An 8460-nucleotide genomic window follows, 5' to 3' on the forward strand; every position below is an offset into this window, starting at 1 on the left:
GATGTAATTTCTACAAGGCCTAGGCTTTATGAAAACAAAGTAAAGCCTCATCTCTAGATCCTCATTCAGAAAACACTTTGGGCATATGAAATTTCCATAGTAGCTCTAAAATCAATTTCCAACATAAACTATAAAATTTGAAGCTATAAAAATAACACAGATATTTCGGATTGATGAACACCTATTTTTAAGGTGATATGGACAGTTTAGACAATGTGTTACAATATACACTATTTTTGATGTCTGAAATCTTTAATTTTTCCACAATCACATGGCCGAGGCACAGAGGATCGATTCAAAGCTTTTCTCATGCCAGGACTACAATTTTTAGGAAGTTATGATTTGAGGATGTACGTAACACATTTTCCTAAACAAAGAAGACCATTTTAAAATTAAATTGGTTTATAGTCCTTCAAGTAATATGCTCTGAAGGTAGATGCAATCAATGTTCTATGCAATTGTATAATAAAAACGATCGATTGCAAATTACCAAGAAAGATACCTCCATTTTTTGGGTAAATGCGAAATATCTTTTTGAGAAAATTCCATCAAATTGTATTAATAAAAACGAATATATACCATATATGAAAAATGTCTATTTCTCGACAGCATTGGTCAAACAAAGATGCAATTTGGGTTAGTTTATTGGATTTGGAGAAGTACTTCACAAAACTTTACATAATCTTCCAATTTTATTAAAATATAAGTAGAGGACCCAAAAGGAATCCAGCAACATGGATCGAATTCTATTCCCATTAATAAATCAAAGATTGTGATACATCAAATTCTATTCTCATTGGAAATTACTAAGAAGTTGAGCGAAAAGATAGGCTTTCACAAAAAGTATTTTCTTCATTAAGCTGCAAATCAACAAAATAACAATATAAGTAATACTGGCCTTCAAAGGGAAGATGTAAGTTAATCATAGAGTGGACATGGCAAGGGATGAGTACTCTATACTTCATTTATTGGAAATTCTTGTATCATAATATGTATATGGGAAAAGTTTATATAGAGCCAAGAAACAATCAAATTAGAGCCTACCTCAAAATTTTCACTAGGTGAGGTTGTTTTGACGCTCAAATATCCTCAAATTGATCATCTCGACATCAAGATGCATGTACATGAGAAAAAAATGGATTTTAGGTTTTGAAAATAGTGTATTTTGTAACACATTTTTTTACCGCCATTTTCAAGATTTTGCAAGTTTTCATAGATCTGTCGATCTACACTTTCTTTGAAGCTTTAAACTTTATAAATAAAGATAAAAAAATATTTTAAGGCTATATATATCAAAGACAAACCTTGTCAAAGTATGACGCACCTCCAAACCTTGTCAAAAGACGGTTCTAGTGCCAAAGACTCTTACCAAGTTCTAGTGCCAAGGACTCTTAACAAACTTAAAACTAAAACATAGTGCGTAATAATCATATCTATAAAGAGTTGAAAATCTTGAAAATAAATAATCCAAATAATATATTATAGGATGCACTATTTTTTTTTTTTTTTAAGTAAGTACTATTTTTAATACTTGAAATAATTTGTTGTCAAGGTTAAGATAATCAATTGGAGGAATTTTCATTGTCTAAACAACATTTTCCGACGAATTTTTAGGTGCGCCTCACTTTTATAGTACTAGGTTCATGCCTTATACAAAATTTTCATTATATGAATTAAATTTTCATTACAGTATGTCAAAAAAACATGTTAGTGGCACTAGTGTTAGCAACGCACTCTTTTCATCCCAATACTGAAAAAAATTGAATTTACACCCTAAACAAGATTAAAAATGAGTCATATCCAATATCTAGACAATGCAAGTGGTGGACACTAAGATCTAGGTCTTTAAGAACTTAAGATTTTTTTTTTTTTCTTTTTTGAAATTGTTCATTTAGTAATGAGGGGCCCATCTACAAAATGATAAAGGAAATCCCTCTAATGTCCAGATCTAAGCATCCCATCAAATTGACGATTTATATTAATTGAGTTAAAAAAATAGTATATTTAAAATTGCGAATCAAACAGGTGCTCCTTAAATAGTATTTAAAAGTTTATATAAGGATGTAACCTTACATGTAGAAATAGGGACGGTAATCCACATTGTCCGACCCACCCAGACCTGAAATCTGGGCTAGGAAGTGCGAGGGCGAGTTTGCCACGAACTAGGACTGGGCTCGGCTGGCCCGTTGCTAGCCCTAGGGTTCATGAATATGAAGAGTTGTATTTTGGGCCTTGTAAAAAGTCTATTTTGTTTTTGATTGCTCACTTCAATTCTTCAAAAATAATCATATTTGCTTTGTTCCTAGCGCTCCAAATTCATGGATATGAAACAAAAATATATTCACGGTGTTTTGAGATGGATTTCAGATGCTAAATTCCCTAAAAATTGGGTGGATGCACGAGTTTGCTGACTCACCAAATACTTGTCTTGTTTTTTTTTTTTTTTGAAACAGTAAGCTTCATTAAGATAATGAACGAAATTACATACGACTAAAACAAAAAAAAGCAAGAAAAAAAAAAAGAAGAAGAAAAAAATAGAAGAGCAGGGGAAGAAAATATAGAGAGGCAGCGCTTAAAGAAGAGGCCGCTCTTTTAGCAAGCATATCTGCAACTGAGTTCTTCTCCCTGAAAATGAGTTTAAAGGAGACCTCTCTATTCGAGAGAATAGTCTCGAAGAGAAGTAATATCGTCCATGGAAGAGGTAAGAGTCCAAGGGATAGAAGCAGGTGCTTTACGCCAAGAGATAACATTTGCTAAGTCACCTTCAATAATCAGTCTAGAGTGGTGGATTGAAGTTTAAAAACTCCCTTTCACCGCACGTAGTTCCACTTCATTAATATCGCTAAAATGCATAGAGCATATGTAAGTCCAGAGGTGCCACTATCTGAGGATACCTCCGAACCCAGCCCCCTCTCTTCTAAGATTAACACTTCCGTCAAAATTTTAGTTTAAACTTTTTCCTTTGGTTTTTTTTTTTGCTACTGATCACGATTGCTATTTCAGCTAATTCAGATGAGGATTGATGGATGGACGGTGTGACGCATCTTTCAAAACATTACTTCATACGTCATTCTTTGTTCCCTCACAATGGATAGGCGCCCATCATTTTGCACTTTACGTCAACACAATGCTATCTGGTCTTGACGAACGAACAAAATCCATTGAATTATTAAGATAAAAAGGAAGTTTTGACCAAAAAAAAAACAAGTTCAAGCAAATCATTTTATTCACATAGAAGAAAAATATGACATCTAACGGTTCATTTCTCATATCTATCGCAATGTCAATACGATAGCGGATTCATCAGCCAAAAAGGCTGCATCCCCTTGTGGTGTTATTTTTTGACGTGTTAGACCACCTGATTTTATCTCTCTTCTTTTACTTGGCATATATAACCTTTCACATAGTTGTAAAGTTTGGAGTTGTATTTTTTTATCTTTTTTAATGAAAAAACGGGGCTTTGTTCTTTTATCTTCCATCGAATTCCCGAATTCCTTGTGTGGTTTATTGCAATTTTTATTTAGATGATGGCTTTTCCTTAGTCATTTGATTAAGTTTGGGTATATCATGTTGAAACTCACAATCAGGCATAAACAGTACGGACCTGTTTGTCTGGACCAATTTTCATAATGGACTGCTTTACCTCTCCTACCCATTTTCACAAGAGAAAGGCGGTGGACATTGGATGATTAACTTTTGAAACCCCTGCTTTCAAAGAATCTCTACCAAAAACTGACAACGACGATAGTGCTAAAATGGCATGTTTTTTCTTTCCATCTATGAGTAACTTTAGGCCCTTAATCCAAACCAATGTTCACATCCTTGGCTGGTCAAACCATAACTAGCCATTGTCCGATCGGGTTTGGTGGTCCGATCGGGTATTTTTTTAAATATTAAAAAAATATATAAAATCTTAAAAAATACGGGATTTGTTTGTAATGTATTTTTTAATGATTTTATTTTATTTTATTTATCATTTTGGTAAAAATTAGAAATTGTTTTAGCTATAAATACTTATTTTTACATTTTTCAATCTTTTCCGAAAAATTTCAAAAGGGGCCCAAATCTACTTTTTAAAATATATTTTTTACTACTTTTCAATTTCATTTGGACGTGCTTTGTTTAATTATGTTTTAAATATATTTTTTCATATTTTTTTAATTATATATATCTATATATATATATATAACATTTTTGGACCAGCTTGGCCTGCCCGGGTAGGCCTGTTGAACCGACCAGTTTATGCCCTTGGCCGGTTGGATTTTTCAAACAATGGTTAGGACATCCAAACAAGACCTTATTGGATGTTAGTATGTGTGGTACCTAGTTGCATCAAAAGGAGGGAAACCTAAATCAACCATTCTTTCATCCTAGATCAAACAAAATCAAGAAACACAAGAGGAAAGAGTATGGTATAAATTAAGCCAAAAGGTTGTTGACATTCTTCTTTCAATAAATTTCTATTCCAAATGACAAAATCCTTCCCTTCTGCCTCTTCACCACCATTATCAACATCGTGTACCTCGTCATAGCTTAATCCGTCCTCGTCAAACTCCAACCATTCATAGAAATTGAAAATTTCGAGAAATCTAGATCCTCGCTTGAGCACTCGCAAAATATTTGTGAAGGATCCCAATCTACAACTTGCTTATTCTGCGAACCATATAATAAGAATATAATTTTTCTGTAGCCTCAAAGAGAGGTCCATAAAATAAAGAATTCAGAGAAATCAACTTTAACATTTCAAACAAACTCTCGGCACTTGCATATTCGCATATCACGATGTGGATCATGTGATTCTTCACTATCGGCGTCCCTATGTCGGTCACGTCGGCCCTGGTGACTGGCTCAATTGTGGACAATGGGATCATGCTCTGCATTCTCTTTTCGTATGGTCTGGATTCATAATAGTCTTTAACGACAACTATTCACCGAGATTCAATTAATCTCGTGGTCACGGATGGACGATGTCCCTATAGTGTACAACCATACACCATAGGGTCATGTCATACTTTCCTTTCATTTTCCAATGATAGATGATGGAGTAATCGTGCTCTTGCTGTAGCCATTGATTCATTGCTCCCTCAGACAAATGACCAATTTAGGAAAATTTATTTATCCACTTTAAAAATAATTAGACAAGTAATTTCTAGAAAGGATTTTGAGTTATTTATACACTTAGATTTGACTGTCCAGGAATTGGATCGTATGCGTGCAATTCTACGACTTTTTAAGCATGCTCAAATAATGTATTCACTTTTTCATTGTTTAGGTTAGTCGTCGTGTTGAGTAGGTTGTTTGCTCAAAAAATTGAATATTAAAATACACCTTACTAGGATTTTGCCTATGGGAGCAAACACACATTGCCCAACAAGTAATATTTTCTTCTGATATGGCTAGAAGTTTGTACGAAAGAATTGTATTATAAATAGTATGTCTTTTTTTTCATTTATTAATGAAAAATGAGTAGGGGCCCAAAATCCGTACCCACTTATCCAAAAAAAAGCAATGAAAGTGGTGCTTTTTATCTCTGTGTGACGGTTGTTTTGTAGACATCAAAGTGATTGTCTTGACTATTGACAACCCTTTTATCCATTAAAGTCATAAAAAGTAGTTTTTGGACATCATAGTGGGTTTAGAAAGGGTATCAATCTTGGTTCACAGGAAAGTGAATCGTCCTCTAAGATTACTGGCCCCTTTTCGGACGATAATTATCAGCATTGCTATTATTGCAAGAAGAGGCATGATCCCCTTTTTTTTAACTCATATGTAGAGATATGATTCCTACTTTTTTTGAGTCCCCCGACTCATATTATTCTCGTGTAGGCTCTCTCTAACACCTATTTTTGGTATGGATCACGGATCCAAATTTGTAAAGACCGATGATCTACAGTATGATGATCATGAATAAACAAAATAAGATAAGATAAAATAAAATTTAAAAATATTATTTTTAAATTTTTTTCTATCCATCGGATAGGAATCTTTAGTTGTAGAAGTTCATCTTACAATTGAACGCTTGTGAGTCAACGGGCTAGTGAGCCCGCTTACTCACAAAACACTTTTCCCATGCAAATAAAGGGACAATGGTTCACCCAATAGCAATTATGGGGCCGGTCTTTACAGATACCCCATTAGTTTTGGGTTCATCTGCCGGTGTCTGGATGTTATTCAGCAGCTTTTTATGTGAGCCAGAATTAGTTTTTATGGCTTCTTTCAAGTGCCATATTTTTATGCTACATCTCAAGTTCGAATCCTATTGTTGAACTGCCTAAAAAAAATGTGCCACAACAATAAAATACAAAAGTATAATGAAACTCAAAATAGAAATTGACCCATGTCAAGTAGTGGGAAAAGGGGTTAAAAATAGCTTTATTGGTTTTGTGACTGTGACTATAGTCTTTTTTTTATTTTTATTTTTTTGGTAGTTTTGTATCCCAGATTAAACATTTTCTAGGGTTTTAAGAGAAAAATCATTTGCCTGGGGTTGCTCATTAGTGAAGGGGAGGATGACTTCATGTAATGAGACTCCAATGTTTCTTCAGAGAGTGCAATACCTTGGCTGATTCTCTTGCGAAGCCAAGGCACTGGCACTCCAATGTTGCTTGTTATCAGATTTAGATATGCATAAATTTTTACTTCATATATAATTTGTCTATGAATAAATGAAAATACATAAGTTACCACAGCTCAATAAAATAAAAATAAAAAATAGAGTGCCCTTTAAGCAAAATATAGTTAATTTGACTCTCAATATTCGAAACATTAGTTTGGTATTTAGAATGACATGGTAAGTCAAGTTTGGGTGACTTAAGGGTCAATATTTCACTGGCCCATTTTTAATTATTCTCGAAGTAAAATGTTTTTTATTAATTATCTGTGCAATGTCACAATTCAGAAATGGGCTCAAGGCTAGGTGGTGAGTTGCTACAACATAATGTCTTGAGTTTCATTTTGATCACATACAACAACAAAAAAAAAAAAAATTCTCCCTTAACTATTAGAACTGAAATTGCATAGCCACGGGCATGATAGTTTTCCGCACAAGGTTCAACACAGTTATTGCTGCATTGTCGGTGGACTCAGATAACATATGGTGGTTAAAGGTGATTATGACTTTTTTTTTTACAAAGATAAACAATCTTATATGGTGGTTAAGGGTGATTGGGACTTTTTTTTTACAAAGATAAACAATCTTATCTAGAATGGGTTTATTTTTATTTTTTTTTGAAAGCAATAACCAAAAAAAGTCTTTTAGGATATTATTTTAAAAAATAGCATTTCTTGAGAATTTATTTGCCTTTGGCTCTCCTTTATTTTTGTAGCTTAGGGTTCTACAGTTAGGATAGAATTTCTTCTTGTGTTTTGATTTCTCTATCTTCCTATTCTTTCATTCAGTTTTAGATTTGAGAATTTGAGAGGATGAAAATATGGGCATTGTTTTCAAAGAGAAAAAGTGAGAGGAGGGGAGAATGACCAGGGTTTCTAGAGAGAGAAAAGAATGAGTTGGATTTTTGAAGAGAGAATGTGAGAGGGGAAAATGTACTGGGTATTCAGGGAGGAGAGAACATGAGAGTAGGGAAGAAGCCATGAGAAGAAAATGAAAGATGAGAGAAAATAATGCTTTAAGGTTTTATTTTTAAAAGATGGACAACCCATATATAAAAGTGAGAGAGAAATAAAATGAAAAATAATATCCAAATCAGGTTTAACTTCTTAAGAGAAATTTTTAGAAGACTTTTTTCTTGCGAAAGCTCTTTAAAATTGATGGTTAAAGTTGATTGTGACTTTGATGGCTAATGTTGATTGTAACTTTCTTGTAGAAATGGTAATTTGTCTCATTGATGCTGGTATTTGACATAGTTCTTACCATTTTCAAAGATTGCATAGGAAAAATAGGGTGATCTTGTTACATATTTCAGTAAAACTTTCAAACCAGTGGTTTTCGGGGCCCCTTTGATTGTCTCCTGCACTGTTGAAAAACTTGGTCGAGCTAACTCGAACTCGCCTGAGTAACTCAGATTCATCACCTTGGCGAGGTCCAGTATCCCTGAGTTGGTTGGTCAACTCGGACATAAAAACATTCAAAAAATTATGAAAAGCCAAAAAAAAAATAAGAAATCTTTTTGTAATATATATATGTTTTAATTTTTTCTATCAATTTAGCAAAGAATGGAAATGTTTTGGTCAATAATATTTTTTTTTACATTTTTGTCTTCTTTTTGGATTACTTCTAAAATACCTCCATCACAAATTGATTTTTTTTAAAAATCTATTTTTTTCACCAATTTTTAACCTCATTTAGATGTATTTAGTTAAGTTTTACTTTAAAATATTTTTTCAAATTTTAAATATTCTTTCAATTATTTAAAACTTTTTAGCGTGGCCAGGACTATGCCTCACCGGGGCTGCGTAACTTGGACTCGGCCCAGGCATGGGCTAAGTCCTGTCCCCGATTTG

The sequence above is a fragment of the Amborella trichopoda genome, chromosome 2 (genome assembly GCF_054954075.1).
Source record: "Amborella trichopoda isolate Santa Cruz 75 chromosome 2, AtrichopodaSantaCruz75HAP2 v2.0, whole genome shotgun sequence".
Lineage (NCBI taxonomy): Eukaryota > Viridiplantae > Streptophyta > Magnoliopsida > Amborellales > Amborellaceae > Amborella > Amborella trichopoda.